General features: G+C 38.7%; 1 pseudogene across 1 annotated transcript in view; it reads left to right on the plus strand.

Moving 5' to 3' along the window:
- The window catches only part of LOC102859000, a 221,142-nt pseudogene that overhangs the window by 169,469 nt on the left and 25,371 nt on the right, over positions 1–26,302 (plus strand). Inside the window, exon 8 of the transcript XR_439012.1 lies at positions 7,777–7,866. The product of XR_439012.1 is annotated as a serine-rich coiled-coil domain-containing protein 2-like (transcript). The remainder of the gene's footprint in view (positions 1–7,776; positions 7,867–26,302) is intronic.

Consider the following 26,302-nt stretch of genomic DNA (forward strand, 5'->3'; position numbering starts at 1 on the left):
ATATTTTATTTTCTGCTTTTTTTAAATTTTTACACAATCAACAATTTATTCATTGCAAATACATTTTATAAGAACCATAAACGCAGCCTATACACATGGATTTCATCTGATGGTATGCATAGGAATAAGATAGATTGTTCTTGAATCAGAAGTATTACCAGACTCAGAACTTACTGCTGTTGAGTTGAACTGACTCATAACTGACCCTCCATTGTGCTTTCTGAGCTTGTAAATCATATTGCATGAGACTGTTGGTCTTTCTCTTGGAGCCACTGGCAGATTTGAATCTCAATAAGGGCACCACCTTTTGGTTAGCAGTGCAATTCCCTTATGCACTAGATCACTAATTCTTTGACCTCAGATGGTTGCTTCCTAAGGAATAATCTTTTAAATTTTGTATTTTCTTATTTCTTGTTAATTTTACATTTTCTTATTAGTTGGGGAGATGAGAAAGATGGGGTAAATTATGTATACTGCATTGGAACAGATGAGGGAGAAAACCGTTTAAAAGCAGTATATGATTGGGTATCATGGTCATGACGAGTTCAGAATGAAGGCTGCATAGTGGAGTGGACTTGGAGGGGGCGGGGGGATTGTATACCAATGAAAGAATTTTTCTTTTACTTTTCAAAGAGAAGAGTGAACAGAGGGGAGGGTTGGGCAGGGAGAAAAATGTAACAATGAATGAATGGAAATCCAAAGTCTCTAAATGTTCAATTAAAATTAATAAATATCTAAATAGATATGGTTTTATCATGCCTATACTTAAAACACTCATCTAAGAATGATTATATACTTTAATGTGTTGTATGATCTATATAAATGGCTTTCCCCCCAAATAATTAGTCAAATCCATGAAGGATACTATTAAAAATACTTTTTTTATATTAAAAAAAGTTTTAAAAATAGAATCATTAGCTGCCAAAGTAGTTGCACAATGGGTATATTATCCTGTGTTGCATAAATCAGTCAGCTGTAGGTAGAATTAAATTATGGTAGTGGTGATATTTGCCATCAAGTCTCAGCTGACCCTCCAGCGTGTTTTTACAGGCTGTAAATTACATGGGAGCAGATTGCTTATACTCCTCCCTCAGAGCATCTGGTGGATTCAAACCTTGTGTCTCTAGGATTTCATTGCAACTTCTTAATATTAGGTTACCAGAACTCCCTAGAATTGTTGTTAGATGCCCTGGGTCAAGTACTGTGAACATCTAACCTGAAATTTGCCTTTTTCTGTGCCATCCTCATCGTCTCTGACACACTAGAGCCCATTGCCAAAGTCATCAAGTTAATTCATCTCATTGGGCAGATAGATTCCTTCCTTTCTTTTGTGGACCCTCCATCTTTCCAAACACAATATCCCTTTCCAAGGAATAGCCTCACCTAGCTATTTGTATGTCCAAAGTATGAGAGATGAAGCTTTACTATTTTTGCCTCCAGGGAGCACTCTGACTGTAGTTTTTCCAAGACCTATCTGTTTGTTCTTTTGGCAATTCATAAGATATTCAGTACTTTTCTTCAGCATCACAAGTCAAAGGCATCACCTATTCTTTCATCCTTATTGATTGTTCAACTCTCTTATGCATAGCAAGTGATTGAGAAGACCATGGCCTGGATCTGGTGTCTTCAAACTAACATCATTGATCTTTATAATTTTGGAGAAGTCTGACAGCAAGGGTGTTGATTATTGATACAAGCAAGATGAAATAATTGGCAGCTTCAATCCTTTCTCCATCCACCATAATGTTGACTGTTAGTCCTGTACTGAAGATCTTTCTTTTCTTGATGTTGAGATGCAGTTCATACCAAAGATTATAGTTCTTGATCTTCTGCAGCAAAGATTTCATATCCTCATCGCTTTGAGCAAGTAAAGTTGTGTTATCTGCATAGCAAGATTGTTGAATCCGCTTCCAAACCTGACGCCACATTTTTCTTGTTAGTCCATCTTCACGAATTGATTGCTCAGCATGCGTAGATTGAATAGGTATGGAAAAAGGCTACAACCCTGATGCATACTCTTCCTGATTTTAAACCATGTAGTTTCCTTGCTCCATTCTGACACCAGCTTCTTAATCTAGGTATAAATTCTGTATGACTAAAATAAAAAATTTTTTAAAAATTCTGTATGACTACAATTGAATGTTCTAAGATTTTCATTCTTCTCAACGTTAACCATAATTTGATATGATCCACACACTCAAATACCTTTGCATATAGCATAAAACAGACATTTTTCTGGTATTCTTTGCTTTCAGCCAGGATCCATCAGACAGCAGCAGTTATATCCCTGGTGCCACACCTTCTTCTAAAACCAGTTTGAACCTCTGGTAGTTCCATGTCAGTGTATTGTTCTAGCTGGTTTTTTGTTTGTTTTTGATACTGTTTTATTTAGAAGTTCTTATGCATTGTTTTTCACACCAAATCTTTTCCATAGTGACACTGTCTATGTACAGCTGCTCTAAAGCCTGCCCTCTAAAGCCAGTCTCACTGATTCTGACACATCAACCTCCATTTCCCCAGTTACTGTATCAATCCATCTCATCTGGGGTCTTCCTTTCCTGCGTTTCCCTCTACCCTGCCTCCTGGCCTCATGCTTAAAGTATGTGAGATGGAGCTTCAATATCCTTACCTTCCAGGAAAAACTTGGTTTCACCCTCTCCAAGACAGACCTGTTTGTTTTCTTGGCAACATGTTATCTATTTCTACAATAATGATCTTACACAATACTTGTCCTTATGAGAATGAGTTAGTTCACTTAGCATAATGCTCTCCAGTCCCTCCCAAGTTAGGTAGTAATTTTCAAAATCATTGCTCCTACATGTTGTGTAGTATTCCATCATGTGAAGATATCATAATTTCTCAATCCATTCAATTGTAGTTGGACATTTAGGCTGTTTCTCTGTTGTGATAATGAATAACAGTGCTATGAACACTGGTGTACAAATCTCCATTTGTGCCTCAGTTCTAACTTTCTTGAAATATATGCAAAGTAGTGGAATGCTGGATCATATGGAATTTTTATATTCAGCTTTTTGAGGAAACACCGAACTGCCTTCCAGAGTGGTTGTACCATTTTACAATTCCATCAACAATGTATAAAAGTTACTATCTCTCCACATCCTCTCCAACATTTGTTACTTGCTGTCCTGTTAAACTTTGCCACTGCTACTGGGTGAGATGGTATCTCATTGTGAGTTTGATTTGCATTTCTTACTGCCTGTAATTTTGAGCATTTCTTCTTGTGTCTGTTGGCCATCTGAATATCACCCTCTTTGAAAAGTCTTTGCATGTCTTCTGCCCATTTTATGATTGTATTATCAGTTTTTTTCTTCTGGAGGCTCATAGGTTAAATTGTCACTGTCGATGATACGATAGTGTACATAGAAAACCCCAAAGACTCAACAAAAAATGTGTTAGAGCTAGTAGACCAATTTATTAGAGTGGAAGGATATAAGATTACTATCAAAAAATCAGTGGGATTCCTCTAGAGTTACAAAGAGAACTCAGAGAAAAAAAGCAAGAAAGTGATACCATTTACAAATACAAATTGGGATATTTGGTAGTGAACCTAACTAGAAACACATAAGACCTATACAAAGAAAACTACAGAGCATTTTTTTCGAGATACAATAAAAGACTTAAATAAGTGGAAAAATGTTCCCTGTTCATGGATAAGGAGACTCAGTATATTGAAAATTATAATCCTACCAAAAGTAATCTAAATGTTTAACACAATCCCAGTACAGATACCAAATTCATTTTTCAAGGAGTTATAAAGAAATACAAAAGTATAAATAAAAATTTCAAGCTTACTTGGAGAAGAAAGAAAACCAAAATAAGCATTTCTGAAAAATGAAAATGAAGTGGAAGGCATAGCACTCCCTGACCTCAGAATCTACTACACAACAGTAGTAACCAAAACAGCATGGCACTGGTACAATGATAAGCACATAGACCAGTGGAGCAGATTTGAGAATCCAGAAATGGACCCAGCTATCTTTGGTCAACTGATACTCGACAAGGAAATAAAACCTATCAAATAATGAATGACAACCTCTTCAATAAGTGGTGCTGGCAAAACTTGACTGCTAACTGCAGAAAGCTGAAACAGGATCCACATCTCACACCATAGAAAAAAAACAACTCCCAGTGAGTCAGAGACATGGGAGTAAAACCCCAAACCACAAATTTCATAAGAAACAAACTGGGATCAAGCTTGGATGACCTAGTCTATAGTATAAAGAGACCGTCAAATACAACCAGAAATGCACAATCTGGAGAGGATAAAATTGGTGAATGAGACCTGTGTACGTCAAAAACATTTTCCAACAGAGTGAAAAGAAAACTTACGGGGAAAACCATTTGGCAATACCATTTCACAGAATGGTCTCATATAACAAGTTTATAGCCATTTTTTAAATTTATTTATTTTTGTTTTTGTTGTGTACTGTCAAATTGGATCTGACTGGCACAGGAGGAGATTTTCAACATTATCTTGCTTGCTTGAGATAGTATTGATATGTTCGATAATTTTCACACTCTGTTGGGTCACCTTTTTTGGAAATAGAGAAAGTTTTGAATCGCTTAGTTGGTCAGGTTGCTCTCCTTCAGATTTCCTTGCATAGACTGGAGAGCATATTAGAGGTTGCATCTGTTGGCTAAAACATGTCGTCAGTGGGTATTCCATCGATTCCTAAGTATTCACTTCATCTTTCATCACCATTGGCTCTTCTTCATATAGTACTTCCTAAAATTTTTAGTGTCAGGTAATTCTTTTTGGTGCTTTGACTCTGTTGTTTATGATTAATTTCAATGAACAATCCGTTGCGTTGTGTAAGACCAAACATCCTTCAAAATCATTCCGGTGAGCCAACGCATTGTAGCAGAGATTCTTCAAAATATTCTAATGAGCTGAAACCGTAAAAGGACTTCTACAGCACTGCATGTGTCAACACACAGCCAGGTTACCAGACTGGTAGTATTCAGTATCCAGTGGAGTCCCATCAGAATGTCACTAAGATACTGTGACGTAGGTGCACTGACCTTTACACCTCTAACTATGGAATCATGATTGTTTAGGGTAATACTACAGCTTGTGCTGTTGTTTTCTTTATAGCTCATGTTGTTGTTGTTATGTGCCGTCGAGTCACTTCTGACTCATAGCGACCCTATGTACAACGGCTCTATCTTGTGCCAATCACACTGGCTCCGACACACCCATCCCGATTACCCCAGTCACTGAATCAATCCACCTCATAGAGGGTCTTCCCCTCCTGCACTGTCCCTCCACTCTCCCAAGCATGAAATCCCTCTCCAAGGACCTGTCCCTCCTTACAACATGTCCAAAGTATATCAGATGAAGCCCCAGAATCCTTGCCTCCAAGGAACAGCTTGGTTTGACCCTTTCCAGGATGAATCTGTTTGTTTTCCTAGCAGTCCATGGTACCCTCAATACTCTTCTCCAGCACCACAGCTCAAAGGCATCAGTTCTCCTTCTATCCTCCCTAGTCATTGTCCAACTCTTCTGATGCTTAACAAGTGACTGCAAAAACCAGGGTGTGTATTGGGTGCACCTTAGTCTCCAGAGAGACACCATTGCTCTTCAGTACTTTGGAGAGGTCCCTAACAGCAGACTTTCCCATCGCAATATGTCTTTTAATTTCCTGGCTACTGGTGCCAAGAGTGTTGACTGTGGAGCTAAGCAGACTAAAGTTGTTAACAATCTCAATCTCTTCACCGTTCATCCTGATGTTGCCAGTTGGTCCATTGGTGAGAATCTTTGTCTTCTTGACATTGAGCCTCAATCCATATTGGAGGCTTCAGTCCTTGACCCTTTGCAGCAAGCACTTCAGGTCCTCCTCAGTTTCAGCAAGCAGTTTTGTGTCATCTGCATAACACAGATTGTTGAAAGGTCTTCCACCAATCCTGACGCCACACTTCTCCTCGTAGAGCCCAGCCTCCCAGATAATCTGTTCTCCATGCAGGTTTAAAAGGTATCGAGATAGGACACATCCCTGTCGCACACCCTTCCCAATTTTGAACCATGCAGTGTTTCCTTGCTCTGTTCTGAGAGCTGCTTCTTGGTCCAAGTATAGGTTTCGCATTAGCAGGTTCAAGTGTTCTGGGATTACCATTCTTCTCAGAGTCAGCCACAGTTTGTTATGATCCACACAAAGGCCTTTGCATAATCAATGAAACACAGACATTCTTCTGGTATTCCCTGCTTTCAGCTAAGATCCATCTGACATTAGCTACAATATCCCTAGTACCATGACTCCTTTTAAACCCAGCCTGTACTTCTGGCAGTTTTCTGCTGATGTGCTGTTTCAGTCATTTTTAGATAATCTTCAGTAGAATCTTGCTTGCATGTGAAATCAATGATACTGTTCTATAGTTTCCACACTCTTTGGGATGGGAACAGATATAGCTCTCTTACAGTCAGTTGGCCAAGTGGTTATTGTCCAGATTTCTTGGTATAACGTGGTGAGCACATGCAGGGCAGCATCCGTTAGCTGAACTATGTCAGTTGGTATACCATTTATTCCTGGGGCCTTATTTTTTGCTATTTTCTTCAAAGCAGCTTGAACTTCTTTCTTCATCACCATAGGCTCTTGCTCATATGTTATTTCATTAAATCCTTCTGTGTGTGCCAATTCTTTTCCATACAGTGTCTCAGTATATTCTTTCCATCTTCTTTTAATACTTCCTGGATCATTTAATATTCTGCCTAAAGCATCCTTGTTTATAGCAACTCGAGGTTTGCATTTATTCTTCAGTTCCTGAGCTTAAGAAATGCTGAACATTAGGCCCTTTTGATTTTCTGACTCCAGCTCCTTGCACATTTCATTGTAATATTTTGCTTTGTCATCCCATGCTGCCTTTTGGAATCTTCTGTTCAGCTCTTTAGTATCTTGAACTCTTCCTTGTGCTTTGGCTTCTCTGCGCTCCAGTGCAATATTCAGAGTTTCTTCTGTCATCCGTTTTGGTCTTTATTTTTTCCCTCTTCTGTCTTTGTAATGACCGTTTGCACTCTTTCTGGATGATACCTTTGACATCCTCCCACAGTTCTTTTGGTCTTCACTCATTAGTGTGCAAGGCCTCAAAACTGATCCTGAGATGGCTCATGTAGTTTTATATTGTCTACATCTTCGTAGGTAGCTCTGGTGGTCTAGTGGTAAGAAGCTGCATTGCAAGCCCAAAGGCACACAGTTCCAGCCAACCAGCTGCTCTGTAGAAGAATGGTGAGGAAATCTTTTCCTATGCAGTGTACTGCCTCTGAAAACCCATTGGAGGGTCAGCTGTGAGTCAGTTCTGACTCAGCAGCACACAACATCACCACCTCCACCACATCTCTGTACAATATACAAGAGTTCACCTATTTTGGGCTTTAAAACAGGTAGAAATTTTCTACAGTAATTAAACATTTCACAATTCTCTTCTTTACTGGCTGATTCTACAAACCAATACATGAGTCAGATGTGTTATTATTGAATAGAATTTTGTGTTTACCCCAAGTACTGTACATCTTTCTTGGTAAATGCTTTTGTTGTTAGATGCCATCAAGTTGTCTTCCACAGGTCATGCGGAATGAAAGTCTGCTCAGTCCTGCCCAGCTTCACAGCTCCTGCTGTGCCTAGGCCTACTGTTAACAGTCACTATTTCAAGTTTGCAGTATTTTCCATATATATTTTGTTTTCTTCTAGGAAAGAGTCTTTAGTTACTTTATTTGTAGGTATACAGAATTACACCAATGTAAAAACTTATGATTTTGTTCAGGCAACACGGTGTAACTGCCATCAAAAATCTAAAGAGGAAAAACGCACATATGCTGATAAATTTACCCAAACACTCTGGAGAAGAATTTCTGTGAGTAACATATACTTTTATCATTTTATAACTTGATGCTTTGTTTACCCTTTTAAATATAAAATAATTTTTAATCTCCTATGTCTTGGCTGTTAATTGGTTTGTTGGTTTTTGTTCCTTACATATTCATATGCTTTCTAAACCTTTGCTTTTTCTTTGTGTGTCTTATGTAAATGAGTGTGTGGCTTTAACAGCTTTTCCATTTTACAAACTGTCACTCATTTTATTTGAGTGTCTAATCTTTTTCTGCATGTGTTTATGGAAGTAGGATTTCCAGATGTCCTTAGAAAAGTCCAATATGAACCATTCCCGTTTTAGCAATGTATGACACTTGAAAAATATATATCATTTTTCTTTCTTGTTATTGATATCTTTCAGATACATTCTATTATAATTGCTTAGATTTTGAGCTTGTTAGAAGGTGTCAAGCCATACTATAGTAAAAGTTATGTTTTGGGAATAGTTGAAATTTAAAAGGGAGACATCTAATCTGTACTTGCATTTTTTAAAAAAAAGTATATGTATCCCAAAAAATATTTAGTGCTAGAAATACCCAGGTTGTTAAAACTTAGTTCAGGATGTGAATGAGCCTTAGAATGATCACTGTAGCCTTGAATTAGTACTAGTCTATTCTATAGGGCCAGTAAGCAAATTCTTGGTGAACCATCTATGATTTGTCTTTTGCCTTATTTTTAGCAGCATAATCAGTAATGCAAATAATATAAATATATTATTATAATCCATTACCTTGTTTATAAAACTATAGGCCTTTTAACAATAAAAACGTTTCTTCTAATGAATAGTTCACTTTGTGTGTGTGTGTGTGTGTGTGTGTGTGTGTGTATTTGTTTAAGGTTTTACTTTGTTTTTTGTGTGTATAGGGTATACCATCTTCAAAATGAGTTTGTTCATAAAATTTAGGTGACCGTTTCCTATTCTGGATGTTAGGCTATTGAGGTTGAAATGGGAGATTGGGGAAGGAAATGCATAGATGAATAAGGATTCTTCCCTCAACAATTATGGTGGTATACTGGTGTAGTTAAAATGATATTTCTGTAAGGCTCAGAAGACGGAGATACTTGCTGGAGGAATCATGGAGCTTGATGATGACAGAATTTGAGTCATAGAAAAACAGAACTTACTTGGTGAAGTCTCTTATGTGATTGAGCACAGTGATTAATTTCTTTAATATGCAAATATTTGGAAACGTTGTAGAGCCAATTACAAAAGAAAACATTGTACATCTTGTTTCTAAATGGAGCAGTGGGATTCTCAGGTTTCCCCAAGTTTTTTGTGGGGAAATATGTACTTGCAGATTGACTTTCTCATTCAGTTTAGAATCCTTATGAGAGGGTTCGTTAGTACCCTCAACTTCACTGTTCTAGAAACTATTAACCTGCTTACTGAAATAACAAGTATAAACCAATAGCAATACATTCCTGAGCATATTCCTAAATTAGTTTTAACTGATTTTAGATGAAATAAAGGTCAGTTTTCAGGTCTAACATTCCTTAACAGACTTAAATTTGATTTGTTTGGCCTTTTTTTTCTGGTAGCTTTTGGCACCAGCAGTCATGATATTAAAAAATGTATTGTGATGGGAAAGTCTACTGTTAGGGACCTCTCCAAAGTACTGAAGAGCAGTGGTGTCACTCTGGAGACTAAGGTGCACCTGATACGGGTAATGGTCTTTGCAATCATTTGCTGTGCATCAGAGAGTTGAACAATGACTAGGGAGGATAGAAGGAGACTTGATGCCTTTGAGAAGATTATTGAATGTACCATACACTGCTAGGTTCGACCTGGAGGTGCTTAAACCAGGCTACTCCTTGGAGGCAAGGATTCTGAGGCTTCGTCTGACATACTTTGGACCTGTTGTAAGGCGGGACCAGTCCTTGGAGAAGGACATCATGCTTGGGAGGCTGAAGGGACAGCGCAGGAGGGGAAACCCTCTATGAAGGTGGATTGATTCAGTGACTGGGGTAATTGGGGTGGGTGTGTCAGAGACAGTGAGATTGGCACAACACAGAGCAGAGTTTAAGGCTGTTGGATTCAGTGTCCCTTTAAGTCACAGGTGACTTGACGGCAGGTAACAGTAACATTTGTATAAAAATTCCTTAGACAACTGTCTTTGTTAAATAACAAAAGCCAAGCAGATTAAATAGCCTATTAAAGTTTCTGTAATTAATAAAGAAATGAGATAGTAATGATCAATAATTAGTACTGTAATTTATGACTTCTGATTGCTGCTTCCTTCTCCCTAAAGCCCAGGGGAAACTTAAAGGTTTAATGGAGGTAATCTCTGGTCAAAGAGACAGTAAAAAGAAAGGCCGAGAGGGGGGAAGAAGCCTATTTGCAATAACAAATACATGATTTTGGTTGGGATAGCAGAAGTTAGTATAAAGCTTATTTTAAGGTACAATTAAAATTCTTATCTACTAATTACCATAAAAATAGTTTACTAAGATATATTTACTTAAATATTAATGTGTCTGTTACCTGAAAGAGTTTAAAATAAGTTAATATATTCTGTCACTGTGGTAATGGGGATAGGCGTGTTGGAGACAATGAAATTGACAAGCAATAGAACAGGGGTTAAGGCTGTTGTACATAGGGTCGCTATGAGTTGCAAACGACTCGATGATACATAACAGCAACCACCTTTGCTTACAAGCAAAGTCACTACCATTACAGTTAATTCTGACTCACAGGAACATCGCCACTGGGTTGCCACAGCTGTAATCTTTGTGGAAACCACTGGAGCATTTGGTGTGTATGAACTGCTGACCTTTTTGACTAACAGTGCAACTCATAATGCACTATGCCACCAGAGCTTCTTAAATTAGTATAATTCAATCTGCTGTTAGGGACCTCTCCAAAGTACTGAAAGCCATGATATCTCTTTGGAGACTAAGGTGCGTATGATACAGGCCATGGTCTTTGCGATCACTTGTTATGCATCGGAGAGTTGGACAGTGACTAAGGAGGATTGAAGGAGAATTGATGCCTTTGAGCTTTGGTGCTGGAGAAGAGTACTGAATGTACCATGGACTGCTAGGAAAACAAACCGATTCATCCTGGAAAGAGTTAAACCGGGCGGCTCCTTGGAGGCAAGGATTCTGAGGCTACGTCTAACATACTTTGGATATGTTGTAAGGAAGGACCGGTCCTTGGAGAGGGACATCATGCTTGGTAGGGCAGAGGGACAGCGCAGAAGAGGAAGGCCCTCTATGAGGTGGATTGATTCAGTGACTGGGATAATCGGGATGGGTGTATCGGAGACGATGCAATTGGCACAGGACAGAGCAGAGTTTAGGGCTATTGTACATAGGGTCGCTATGAGTCACAAGCGACTAGACGGCACATAACAACAACAACATTTTCATTACCATCTAGTTGGAACTGACTCATAGCTGACTCTCCCTTGGACTTCTGAGACTGCAATGTAAATATCGGAGGAGTTTGTCCATCTTTCTTTGATGCAGCCACTGGTGAAGATGCACACAACCAGAGAGGGTTGACCACTGAGTTAGCAGTACATCTCCATTGAGATTGTGCAACCGAGCTCCACTTCCCCTCTTTTCTTTTCCTTCAGGGTTTCCTAGAATTCAATGTAGTTACATTGTTTTATGACAGTATTTATTATACTTTGCTTTTGACTGTAATTTCAGAGACCTTTAAAAGTACTTTGTAACATTTTTATTTTAGCAAGAACCTAACATATTTAAAGGATACTAATAATAGGGATAGTAAGGGACAAAATATTCTTCTGCAACATTTAGCTTTTAGGCAGCAGACTTGGAAATGAAAACGTATTACATTAAAATGAATATAGTATAAGTAAAATGATCCTATTCCACCACACACACGCTCTGCCACGCCCAACTCACACTTTCAGAAGGATAAGCAATAATCTGAATCAGTGTTCTCCAGTCCTTGTAATATTTAAAGAAATGAAAAGTACTTTCTTGCTGTTGTTTGAGATTTGTAGTCTTTCAATTGTGGTATTGGCAAAAAATATTTAATATCTTATGGACTATGAGAAGAACAAACAAATCTGCCTTGGAGAAAGTACAACCAAGGTATTCCTTAGCTAGTAGGGTGGTGAAACTTTGTATTATATATTTTGAGATGTTGGGGCGGGAGCATTTCTAGAAAAGAACATTATGCTGAAAAGGTAGAGGGGTCCTGCAAGAGAGCATTTCTAGAAAAGAACATTATGCTGAAAAGGTAGAGGGGTCCTGAAAGAGAGGAAGTCCTCAATGAGATGGATTGACAAAGTGATTGCAAAATAGTCGTAAGCCTGGAGGAGATCAGAACCATAGTGTCAGAAAGGGCAAGATTCCAATCTATTGTTAATATGGTTGCTAGAAAAAATAAGGTCAGAGTGCTCTTTGGAGGCAAGGCTGGCACAGCTTCATGTCTCGTACTTTGGACATGTTACTATGAGAGGCTATTTCTTGGAAAGGGGTATCATGCTTGGAAAGGTGAGGGGTTAGCTGAAGAAAGGAAGACTTCTAATGAGATGAATTGCCACAGTGACTACATCAGTGGGTTCAAGGGTGTCATAGATGGTATATGGATGGGACAGGATAGGAGAAGGTTCAGGTCTGTTGTTCATAGGGTCTCTCCGTAAGTAATACTTGAGACTCAACGACATCTAACACCAGTAACAACCACATAAATTTTACTTCCCTTGATGATACCTAACAAAACAGCTGTTGTTGTTTTTATGTGCCGTCTAGTTGCTTGCAACTCATAGTTATCCTGAGCCACTCTTATTATCTCTGACACACCTGCTCCCATTACCCCAGCCACTGAATCAATCCGTCTCAACAAGGGTCTTCCCCTCTTGCACTGTCCCTCCACCCTCCCAAGTATGATGTCCCTCTCCAAGGACTGGTCCCTCCTTGGCAGCCTGTGCATAGTATGTCAGATGAAGTCTTAGAATCCTTGCCTCCAAGGAGCAGCCTGGTGTCAGCCTCTCTAGGAGGAACCTGTTTGTTCTCCTAGCAGTCCATGGTATATTCATTACTCTTCTCCAGCACCACAGCTCAAAAGCATCAGTTCTCCTCTGTCATACCTAGTCATTGTCCAGTTCTCTGATGCATAGCACACAGTTCTGAAGACCATGGCCTGGATCAAGTGCACCTTAATCTCCAGACTGACATTGTTGCTCTTTAGTACTCTGGAGAGGTACCTGACAGCAGACTTTCCCAATGTAGTTTGTCTTTTGATTTTCTGGCTGCAGGTACCAAGAGTGTTGACTGTGAAGCCAAGCAAAAGCTACTTCAGAAAATCATGAGGCATATGTGAACATTTTTACTGCATGTGTTCTGAATATTAAAAATCTACATACAGTGAAGGGAACAGGGTGGTTGAAAAAAGAATACTATAAGATTTTATAGTAGTCATGCTAGATATTATCTTGATATGAGTGGAAACATGAATGAATGTCAGTATCCAAGAGAGGGAATGGAAGCAAAGGGATGAGGAAATGTAAATAAACTAGTATTTAAAAAGAAGTGTAAACATGAAGGAAATATAGTCCCAGGCCTCAGAAATATTATAGAAACATCCAGAAAATCTATATAGTATTCATTTCACTCTTTTCTTCTCATGGAAAAGATAAGATGAAATGATTTGTGCAGATATTGGTACCACTTTTATTACTAAAAGCTATGTTTTTTAACTTGTAGTTCTAATGTCATAATTGTTTCCTTTTGGAGTGGCTGTAGGAGGGCAACATGAGTAGAAGGAATAGAAAAGAAAGTGCAGACACTCTGAGAATGAAAGACAGGCATCAGTTTAGTGAGAGATTATGATGGAGAGTTACATCCTGAAGAGAGTAAAACAGTTCCCCAGGCTTAGGCTATGTAGTACAGATTACAGCCGTCCACTGTCCATATAGCATGCTTGTAATAATTAAAATCCCTAGGAGAAAACTACTTGTGATTGTAAAGACTTGGTTTCTATGAGGATATAAGATAAAAGTCTCTACAATGAAGTATTATCATCAATCCAGTGTTAGCATAAAGAAAGCCATTGACATAGTTGTTGTTGTTGTTGTGTACATAGAGTTAGAACCAACCTATAGCTGACCCTCTGGTGTTCTCACAGACAGTTAACTGCATGGGAGGAGATTGTCCATCCTTCTCCCACAAAGTGGCTGGTTGCCTCAAACCATGTACCTTCAGGTATTTCAGCACAGCTTCTTGCTCTAGGCCACCAGAGTAGGGTACATAAAGTAATTTAATGCAAGTCTCCTTTGTAAAAAGTGATAAAACTCCATATGTCTTCTTTAAAATGAAAAATGTATGTTCAGGATATTTTACAAATGGCAAAGCCCCCCCACCCTAAATAAAACTACTGCCATTGGCTTTCTTCTTTCCTTTTTTTATAGTGGTATAAAAGGGTAATATGTTCGTATGTATTAATCCTTTGTTGCTGTTCATAGGTGCCATTGAGTTGACTGTATCTCATAGCAACCCTATGAATGACAGGTCTAAACTTTGCTCTATCCCACACCATCCTCACCATCTCTGGCTTGAGTCACTGTGTCCATACATCTTGTTGATGTACATCTTCTCTTTCTCTGACCCTCCTTTCCCAGAAAGATATCCTTTTTGAAGGACTGACTTTCCCGAACAGTGTGCCCAAACTACATGAGATGAAATGGTCACCACACTTGCCTCTAAAGAGTGCTCTAAGAAATTCCATATGACCCAGCTATTTCACTACTTGGAATATACCCAGAGAAAATTAGAACTGAGGCACAAACTGAGATTTTACACCAGTGTTCACAGCAGCATTATTCACCATAGCAAGAACATGGAAACAGTCCAAATGTCCAACCACAAACGAATGGATTGAGAAATTATGGTACATTCACCAATGGAATACTATGCAGCACGCAGGAGCAATGAGCAATGATTTTATAAAGTATTATCTAACTTGGGAGGGACTGGAGAGCATTATATGAGTAAACTAACTCAGTCCCACAGGATAAATATTGTATAAAAACCGTTATTGTAGGGAGCTCTGATGGCCTAGTGGCAAGAAGCTGCACTGCAATCCCAGAGGTACACGGTCCCAATCCACTAGATGCTCTGCTGGAGAAGAAAGGGCAATCTCCTCCTGTACTAGTCAGTTTCAATTTGATGGTGCATACACACAAAATAATAAAATAAAATAAAACAAAATAAACAAAACACCAAACCATTATTGTAGAATGAGTATAAGGATCTAAGAGGGGTCGGAGAGGATGGAAGCAGAAGGATGATAATGTTCATGGGAAGGGGGGAAATTAATCATGAGGTACAATTTGGTGGGGGGGTGTGGGAAATTGAAAGAATTTGTTCTTAAAAACAATGTATTAGAATTTTGTAAATAAACTAGTAGAAAATTTTAAAAAAGAGTGCTCTGGTTGTGCTTATTCTAAGATTTTTTTCTTTTTTAAGCAGTTCTTGGGATATCCACTACTCAACTCAGAGGCATTAATTCTTCTGTTATTCTTACTTATAGTCTGTATACTAGTATTATAACATACAGAAAGTAAATTAATGTGCTGTATTTTATAGCACATTAAGAGCTTTGGTGGCTGAGTGGTAAGGTATCTCACTGCCAATACAAAGGCACATGATTCAATTCCACCAGCTGGTCCTTGGGAGAAAGATGAACAGTCTCCTCCTGAAGAATTTACAGTCTCTGAGAACTCCCTGCAGAATAAACATTGAGTCAGCTCTGAGTTGATGACACACATCAACAACTGTAACACTGAAAATAAAGAAGCAAAACAATTTAAGAAAATTTTAAATTATTCAAATCAAATACCTAGGAGGTATGATATTTCATGTGCCACCTACCTTCTAGGTTTTTTGGGTAATAGTTCTGTCTGGGAACAAATTATCCAGGAGGCTGGGCTTTATGGGGAGAAATGTGGGATCAGGATTGGTGGAAGATCTATCAGCAATCTCTGTTATGCAGATGACAGGACCCTGCTTGCTGAAACTGAAATGCTTGCTGCAGAGGGTAAAGGACTGCAACCTCCAATATGGATTGAGGCTCAGTATCGAGAAGACAAAGATTTTCACCACTGGACCACTTGGCAACATCAGGATGGATGGTGAAGAGATTGAGATTGTTAACAACTTCAGTCTGTTTGGCTCCACAGTCAACACTCTTAGCACCAGTAGCCAGGAAATTAAAGGCATAGTGTGATGGGAAAGCCTGCTGTTAGAGACCTCTTCAAAGTGCTGAAGAGCAATGGTATCTCTCTGGAGACTAAGGTGCGCCCGATACAGGCCATGGTCTTTGCAGTCACTTGTTATGCATCAGAGAGTTGGACAATGACTAGGGAGGATAGAAGGAAATTTGATGCCTTTGAGCTGTGGTGCTGGAGAAGAGTACTGAATGTACCATGGACTGCTAGGAAAACAAACAGATTCATCCTGGAAAGCGTTAAACCGGGCTGCTCCTTGGAGGCAAGGATTCTGAGGCTTTGTCTAACATACTTTGGACATGTTGTAAGGAAGGACCAGTCCTTGGAGAAGGACATCATGCTTGGTAGGGTGGACGGACAGTGCAGGAGGGGAAAGACCCTCTATGAGGTAGATTGATTCAGTGACTGGGATAATTGGGATGGGTGTATCAGAGACAGTGCAATTGGCACAGGATAGAGCAGAGTTTAGGGCTGTTGTACATAGGGTCGCTGTGAGTCGCAAGCAACTTGACAGCACATAACAACAACAACAACAGTTCTGTCTGGATGGGATTATAATTCTTATGTGATTTTCTTGCACACCACTGCAAGACTCTCCACTGTGACTTCAGGTTGTACTGAGAGGACATTTTGAGCTATTTGTGTAAGGGTTGTTCTGGCTTTTGTTGTTTTTTTACAATTTTATTAATTTTAACGAACATTTACAGAGATTTTGGATTTCCATTCATTCATTGTTGCACTTTTTTTAAACTTAGAAATCATGACTTTCCTTCCCCCAGCTACTTTCTGCATGTATTCAAGTTCAGATTTTGCATCTTAACTCCGTATTTTGATTCTCAGAATTTTTATAGCGTCTTTCTGCCTGCAGTATCATTTGAGTTTCATGTTATGGATGCTTTGATGCTAGACTTAAACTGAGCTAGACTTAAACTGAACTGTTTTGGGTGTTATATTTGTAAATTGAACCCCATAAGCAGACATTAACCACCTGATGAATACTATCAATTTATGATCATATACTATCAAGTTGAAATTGAGTCATACCTGACCCTCCAGTAGGTTCTCAGAGATGGGTGGTAAAGTACCTTAGAGGAGATGGCCCAAGTTTGTCCTCTAGAGCACTGGTGGATTCAAACTACATGCCTTTGACTTAGCAGCACATCTCCTTCCCACTAAGCCATCAGGAGTATCAAAAAAATTTGTACTGCCAAACATATGAAATAACTATATGGCAGGGCATGTTGTTGTTAAGTATCATCGAGTTGTAGGCGACTCATAGCGACCCTATGAACCAAAGTCCTAGACACTTGAGTGCATGAGTTTCATCCTTTCTCTAGGTTCATAAGGTTTCTGGAGGCAAGCTGTTTACGGAAGTGGATGCCACTCCTGCTTCCAAGCTTGTGTCAGCCGGGGTGCGACACCAAACACTGTCCACCATGGGAAACCGTTACCGCATTTGACACATCAGTGTCACATTGTTCAGCTTTATAGCAACCACAAGTTACCTCTGTACAGCAAGTGGACACACCAGGGCTATACGACCTAGAAGACTGTTTGAACAAATATACTTTGCATTTAAGAACAGTGTGTATAGCATTGTGGGTTGATATGAAGCACTTACCTTTTAGAGAAGAGGGCATGGAGGCTTTGCACAGCATGGTAAAGAAATAACATAGTGCCCTGAGCACTGCATCATAAGACACAGATAGACAGGCAGCGGGATCCAGTTCCCAGAAGAAAGCTGGGCCATCTCCTATGTACTTTACTCCCTCTGAAAACTTGCTGGAGTGTCAGCTATGAATTAATTACAATTTTATGGTAACTGTTGAGAGAACTTTACATGCTGTCCAATGTGGTAACCATGATCCAAATCTGATCAGTAAACACTTGAAAATTTAAATAGTAGGGGAATTTTTAAAAACCCTAAATATTGAAATATAAATAACCAAATGTGATGAGTAGTGCATTACTGGGCAGATCAGCTTTAGAAATAATATTATCTGCCTAGATGCCTTTGGAAAAGCCACCTGAGCAGTAAAGGAAGAAAGTCAGAAAGTCAGTTTGTGGAGGTTGTAGTAAGTGGAGAGGAATTCAGAAAGCCAGCATGGAAACTGAATAAAGGAAAAGGAAGAAAGTAAAATTCAAATTGAGGATAGGAAAGAAAAGGGGAGGCAAAGAGCTAAATGTGAATATTAGGTGCAGAAGGTAGTACTTTTATAAGTAAGTGGGTAATTTATTTACTTCTGATAGATTATCTTCATCCAAGAGAAAAAAACCTAGATAAAATGAAATTGGCAACTTTGAAAGCATGACGTTGAAGGTGCCTAAATAGTCTCATAAATGGCTCATTGTCCTTGAATTTGGCCAATTCATACTGACCTCCAGTAGGTTTTCAGAGGCTGTACCTAGCACCGAAAGAGATTGCCTACCTTTCTCCTTTAGAACCACTTGTGGATTTGAACTTCCAGAATGGCACACTGCCTTTGGGTTTGCAATGTAAATGCTATGGACTGTGCCACTAGAGCTACCTGTAGTAATACCTTACTGTGGTCTTAATTGGTATTTCTATGATTGCAAATGATGTTTGACATCATCTTGTGTATATATATTAGCCCTATTGGTACACATAATAAAGTAAGTATCAGACTGCTAACTAGAAGAAAAGTTGGAAGTTGTTCCCTACACCCAGAGAATGTTATGCAACAGTTCTCTGCCATATACAGAAACTTGCACAGTCTCCTTCCATGGGATTTATAGCCTCTGAAAACCTGCTGCAAGGTTAGCTATGAGTCATTTCCAACTCAGCAGCAAATAACAACATTCACTGGTACCAGAGTGTTGAGGTGACTAAATCTACATGAGGTTTAACTTAAGGAAAATGATTCTTTATGCTTTTTCTTTCTTTTACAAAATTAGTCTAGATATCCCCATTCCTTTACCTTTTCATATAGTTTTAGAAAACCCTTGTCTGTGCCTGTAGAAAATTATCCTGGGGTTTTGAAAGGAATTGCATTAACCTAAAAATCGTTGTGTTGAGGACTTACATCTTTGCTATATTGAGTCTTCAAATCCATTTATATGTTGTTTCAGTCTTTTATTTTAGATCTTTGATTTCTTTAATTAGCTTTTTACAGTTTACAGCAAATATGTACTGTGGATACTTTTTTATATTTCTTCATAAGTATGTTTTTAATTATTATAAATTGTGTTATATATTTTGTTTCCATGTATTCATTGCTAATGATGCAGATACAGTTGATCTTTTAAAAAAATATTAGTGTTGTATCCTGTAACCTTGCTAAAGACTAGTTCTACAGATTTTTGTGGTTTTTTTTTGGGGGGGGGTTGTTTGTTTTTTTTTGCATGAACTTGCCATGTTCCTGACTACAGAGAAAGCATTCAGCTTTAGTAGGATATTACCTGTAGACATCTGGAAAATACTTTCTGTCATAATAAGGAAGTTCCCCACTATTCTTAGTTTACTTAGAGTTTTTATCATGAAAGCATGTTGGATTTTTTTTTTATTTTATTAAATTTTATTAGTTTTAATGAACATTTACAGGGATTTTGGGTTTTCATTCCTTCATTGCTGCACCATTCTCTCTACCCTCCTCCCCAGTTTGTTCTTCTTCCCCGCCATCAGAATGTCTGTTTTAATTGTCCAGTTGCCACAGTGCTTGTCAAAGTCAGTTCTGATTAATCTCCTTTGTCGGTGTGTCCTTTGCCATTCCCTATCACTCCTCCCTGAGAGAGACTTCACCCTGATTCATAAGGAAAAGGGGATGGCGTATTTTCTTAGCTACTTCCTGCTGAAAAGGGACGCTGTGGGTTTCAGGGTGAAGATCTTCCCTCACTACTCTAAAGGGCCCCTTTGGCAGTAGGAAACACATAGACTCTTATGGAGATTGATTTTGGAATTTAGATGCACTCTTATTAATTGTGCTTAGCCGTACATGTTCGTATCCCTGAAGATGTATCATGGGGGGGTTGCAACCGGCCTTTCTCCTGCCAGGTTAGTTCCTCAACAGCTCGCCTGATAGCTCCAGGTGATGTCTGGATCCAAGGTGGTACCCTGAGGTCACAGGGCTGTGGTGGGGGTTGAGATGTGTGGTTGTGGAGCTGCAAGGGGGGTGGGGGAAGGGGAGGAAAGCAAGGGACTAGGGGGCAAGGAGCGCAGGGCTTGGACACTATCACCAAGTGGTGGGGGCGGGGTTTGGGCACTGCTGGGGGTTTATGCAGCAGCACCCTGTGTGTTAAGGGTCACACAGGTGTGGGTTGCAGGGGGGTCACACAGTGTTGGGTAGTCTTCGTTCCTCTGGGATCTCACAGTCTTCGCTCCTCTGGAGTTCCGTGGTAGGTGGCTGGCTGTTGTTCTTCCCGGGTCTCTTCCAGGTCCCTCTCGTGATGGAACCCCGTCTGGCGGCGGCGTTCTCCCGTCTGGCAGCAGCGTTCTCCCGTCTGGGGGCCTCGCTCTCGTGCTGAAAGCATGTTGGATTTGATCAAATGCTTTTGTCACATTAACTGATAATGAACATATGCTTTTTCTTTTTTTAGCCTATTATTTATTTTGATGAACTGGTTGTTGAATATTGAACTACTTTTGGAAACCTAAAATGAATTATGTTTAATCATGGTGTATAATTATTTTTATATATTGCTGTAGAAATTTGCTTATATTTTGTTAAGGATTTCTGTGCTCATAAATGATAGTATTTTGTAGTTTTCTTTCCTTTTTTGGACAAGTTTTACTTTATTATAGGGTAATTGTAGGGTATTGTACAACGTAATTCTAGCTTTATGAGTTTAGAAGCATCCTCTAAATCAAAGAATCACTTATTTCATTGTTTTTTTCTCTTTCACACTTTATACTTCATGCTAGCTATTTGCTGTAACGTTTTAATGGTAGCTGCTTTATAATTTTTGTCAGATACTTCTAACACGTGTCTTCTCATTATTGGCATCTTGGGATTGTCTTTTCTCAAGTTGACATTGTTTTTATTCTTGGTATGATGAGTGATTTTTTTCCTTAATTGTTTCCTGAAAATGTGGGCTATTATTTTGTGGAACTCTGGAATATATTTATATCTTATTTTAGTAAGTCATTTCTTCTCACTAAGCTGATACAGGAAGGCAGTGTAGGCATTGAGTATCAAGCTCATCACTAGACCTCTGCTGACATTAACCTGGATCTCCCCAACATCTCTGATGACAGTGCTCTAGGAAGGAGTCTCGAGTACCCTCCTTATTTGTTGTTCTGTGCCATTGAGTCAGAACTGACCCATAGCTTACCCTCCAGGAGGTTTTCAGAGACAGTGCATTGCATGGGAGGAGATTGCGCTTCCTTCAGTACCTTTAGGAGGTCTTGAAAGTTACTGCTCTCCACCGGTTCTCTCATGCACCAATGGATGGAGACATTGCTTTGTACTGTAGCCAGAAAGAGGTAGACATTCTAGAGTTCTCACTTGACCTTTTGCTGATGAGGTGGGGATGCATGAGGACATGGTGATACAATCCACCCACCCCACCCCCCACCCCCGTATTTGGCTAGTTATTAAGCAAAAGGTTTCAGTCTTACTAGGTTACCTCGTTTTTGGTCTTTTGACTAGAGAAGGCACACTTGTCTTGAAGCAGTTTTTCTTTCTGAGCCCATTGGCAATTCTGGGTTGCTGGCTTCTCCATCATGCGTTTGGATAGATAAGGGTAAAGGAAAACCTGAGGAAGTTTTTGTTCCATTCTTCATGGCCCTCAAGATTTCTTTCTAATCTGTCTTCTTGCCACCTTTCTAAGTGTTAGTGTTCGTTAGTTGTATGAGAAAACCTGTAGTAGAACAAATGAGGTTAAGAACTGTCCGAAAGGAATATGTGATTAGGCATTATTCGCATGACAACAATCTGGAACAAGGGATGCATTGCTGGGTGGGCTGGAAGAGAGGGGAGAGGAGGGAAGGAAGAAAATGTGCAACATGGAAAAAAAATATAATTTTTTAAAAAAAGTTAACTAGGGAAGGAGTGGGAGGGGAATGTGCACCAGTGAATTAATGAAAATCCAACTTTTCTGTAAACTCATTAAATTCCAATAAAATAAAGTTTACAATAAAAGGCCTGTTGACTAGCACTTTGTCTATTATAGTGTAGAGGTTAGGAACCTCAAGATGTAGAGGCTCAGCTATGTCATTTACTGTTCTTAAGTCCTGGAGTAAATTCCATCTACCACTGGGTTGTTTTACAACTCGGAAGTCCGCATGCAAGGCAGAGGTGAAGTAAGGAACTGCTTATGAGGTTTTCCGTTAATTCCAACAACTAAGAAATAGTGAGAAGAGTTGGGACCTCAGAAGGCTTTTAGGACCAAATAGTAGGCTCTTGTGTCCAGGAGAAAATGAATATACTTACCAGTAATGTTAATGCTCACCCACAGCTCTTCTGGGAGGATCTAAATCGTTGAAGCATCCTCCTTTGTTTCCAGCTGGGAACTGGGGCCTGGCAGTCCTGTCAGCCACGAGGACCTGATGTGGGCCACCCTTGGCCAAGTGTCCTTCAGATCCACACTTAAAGCAAGTGAGTGGGAGCTTCCTCTCTACTCCCTTGCCTATCTGTGGCTCTCATCTATAACACTTTTTACTGAAATGGCCCAGCTTTCCACAGTGGAAGCAATTCTGACCTCCTTTATTACCTTTGGGTGGCACTGTATATGAGTAAGACTTCCTTTTCCTGACACAGGCCCTAAACTGGTTGCAGCTTTTTTGTCTGGATTACATTTCAACATCAAGGAACTAAATATACACAATAAGGAATTGATTAGATATTACAGTTATCTAATTACATTAATCAGTTGTAATAAATGTTATAAAATAAATGTTAATGAAAACTCAATATGATTTGTAAAAATAAAAATTAATTTAAAAAAGTTTTAAAAATGCTTTTAGCTGTGCTAAAAAAATCCAGAGATCTATTAATTTTAGTTACTTACCATCATTACAGTTGGCACCATGGAAAGCAAAAAAGAATCTTTAAAGTATAGAAGAAGAATAAAATACATTCAAATCCACACGATGAAAAGAAGAGAAAAAAATCCATAGGACAAAGTGTTCATCAAAGACTATGAGTGTTTAAAAGCAAGAATGATTCATTTAAGTAGGATCAAAAGAAAGTTTTAGAAAGTAGGTTTAAAATAGCCTAGGAAGGTTAGATACGATTTTAATAGATTACTTGGGAAGTAGAAAAAGCATTTAGGTGGCAGAAATAAAATTAATAATCTTACTGCTTTTCTCGGTATAAATTAAGGAGGCAGACAGCTATCTGATAATAAACAGATGCCATTTTCAGGTAAGCTGTCTATGTATTTATTTTACTAAGTTATTTCTTCCTTGGATTTTTAAGTGATTATAATCTGTTAATTGGGACCACTACCCAAAAAACACAGTAACATGATTTAACTTAAGGGACAGTTGTTAGATCTTCTGTGTCTTTTAAAACTCTACTTATATGCCATGTTCTTTGACAAGATATTTTAACTAAAATGGTTTTAGTAGTTGATATAAACACAGAACCAATGTGCCACCATGATTCTGGAGAGGGAATTATTGTTTGGAGCAGTCTAATTAATTATTGCTCAGAGTGACCCTAAGTACTACAAAAAAAAAAAAAAAAACCAAAGCACTGTCTGATCATGTGCCTATGTCATACTCGTTGTTATGTTTGAGTCCATTGTTGCTGCTCCTATGTCAGTCTATCTCATTGAATATTGTCCTCTTTTTACTAACCTGTTTTACAATACATGATGTCCTTCTCCAGGATTTGGCACCTCCTGATGGCATATGCAAGAAAGGTGTATGAGACAAACTTGTACTCTGTTTACCCTGAGAAGCATTCTGACTGCATTTCATCCAAGACAATTTTGTTTGTGCTTCTGGCAGTCAGATTATATTCCATTTCTTCAAAATGTCGTAATTTAAAAATGATGAATTCTTTAATCTTTCTTATTCAATGCTAGCTTTTGCATGTATATAAGGCAGGGGGAAATACCCTGGCTTGCGTCTGATACACTTTTGTCTTCAAACTAATATTTTTGCTTTTTTAATACTTCAAAGTGGTCCTTAGCAACCGATTTGCTCAGTGGGGTTTATTGTTTGATTTCTTGACTGCTGCTTCCATGGATGTTGAATACAAATCTAAGTAAATCTAAGTAAAATTAAATCCTATCAAGTGACAGTCTTTTTTCTATTTATAATGAAGTTGCTCGTTGGTCCAGTTGTGAAGATTTGATTTCTTTATGTTGAAGTATATCCACAGTTAGGTATATAATCTTCTTCATTTTTTGCAGCAAGATAGTATCATCTGCATATCCTAGGTTTTTCATGAGTTACGCTCTAGCCTATTGCTGTATTTATTGTAGGTCTAGCTTCTCAAAATATTTTCTTAGAACAGATTGAAGGGAATGTTAGTGTTCTAGTGGTAAGAAGCTGCCCTGCCAGCCCAGGGATACTTGGTTCAAATCCACCAGCTGCTCCTTGGAAGTAAGATGGGCAGTCTTTCCTCATGCAGTTTACTGTCTCTGAAAACCCACTGGAAGGTCATCTATGAGTTGGTTCTTTCTGCCTTAACAGCACATAACAACAACAATAAACAGATTGAATCAGTATGGTAATAGGATATAACTGTGACAACACACCTTCCCTGATTTTAAACTGCTCAGAACAACTGTTTTGTTTTGTGTGTGTTTTTTTTAATCTGTGTACAATTTCCACGTGAACACAACTGAATGTCCTGGAATTCTTATTCTTCAAAGTTTTAACCATAATTTGTTATGGTCCACATAGTTGACTACATAGTCAGTAAAACACTGGTAAATATCTTACTGGTATTTTTTTTGCTTTCAGCCTGGATCCATTTGTCACCACCAATGATTTTGTTGTTCCATGGCCAGCTTGAGTTTCTAGCACTTACTTGTCGATGTACAGCTTACTTACTGATGTACAGCTTTAGAATCTTCAGTAGTATTTGTCTTTGGGAATTGCAGTGTTATCACTAGGACACTTTGATATTATATTGGTATTGTTTGGTAATTTCCACATTCTTTTGGAATACTTCTCTTTGGAATGAGCACTAAAAGCATCTCTTTCAGAAATGTGGCCAAGTTGTCTTTCAAATTTCTAAGTATAGATGAATGAACTTGTTCAGCACTGCATCCATTTGTTGAAACATTCGACTGATACTCCTTCAGTTCCTGTGGTCTTATTTCTCTCCAGTAACATCAGTGCATTGTGCATTTCAGTACAAGTGGTTCTTAATCAGATGCTTCCTCCTGAAATAGTTGAACTTCGATAATTTCTTTTTGGTACAATGAATGTGTATTCCTTCTGTCTTTATATATACTTCTTTTGCCATTAGATATTTTTCTCATAGAATCTCTGTTGCAACTCAAGCTTTTTAGTTTTTTTGGCTTGAGAAATATTGTGAATGTACATCTAGAATGTGTGGTCTTTGCACATTTTATGAAATTTTATTTTCTCAAGCTGCCCTTTGAAATCTTTTGTTTAATTTTCTTACATCATCATTTCTTCCTTTCACTTATACTTCTCTACATTGTAGAGCAAGTTTCAGAGTCTATTTTAACATCCATTTTTGTCTTTTCCCCTTTTTAGTGACCTTTTAACTTTGTTCGTGTATCATTTCCTTTATGTTACTCTAGAGTTTGCCTGACTTCAATTATTAGTTTTCTGTCCAACAAGTGTATTCCTGAGATGACCCTTAAATTCAGATGGGTACATTGAAGGTCATGTTTTGGCTCTTGTGACTGATTTTCATTTTCTTCACTTTCAGCTTGAACTTGTATAAGAGCAATTGTTGGTCTGCTTTACAGACAGCCCTGACCATGTGCAGACTGATGATACTGAGCGTCTCCATCACTCATCTCTTTCCACAGATTTGAGTCAGTTTGTTCTCTTTGCATTCCATCTGGTGAGATCTCTGTGTATAATTTCCGTTTATGTTGTTTTAAAAAACTACTTGTAATGAATAAGTCTTCGCTCATGAGAGCAGATGAGTTGTGGGAGGATGTTAAATGTATCACCCCGGAAGAGTGCAGGCGGTCGTTACAAAGACAGAAGAGGAAGAAAAGACCAAAATGGATGTCAGAAGAAACTCTGAAGATTGCACTGGAATGTAGAGAAGCCAAAGCACAAGAAAGAATCCAAGACACTAAAGAGCTGAACAGAAG

Source organism: Elephantulus edwardii, unplaced genomic scaffold (genome assembly GCF_000299155.1).
Source record: "Elephantulus edwardii isolate Elephantulus edwardi_28Jun2011 unplaced genomic scaffold, EleEdw1.0 scaffold00305, whole genome shotgun sequence".
NCBI classification, from domain to species: domain Eukaryota; kingdom Metazoa; phylum Chordata; class Mammalia; order Macroscelidea; family Macroscelididae; genus Elephantulus; species Elephantulus edwardii.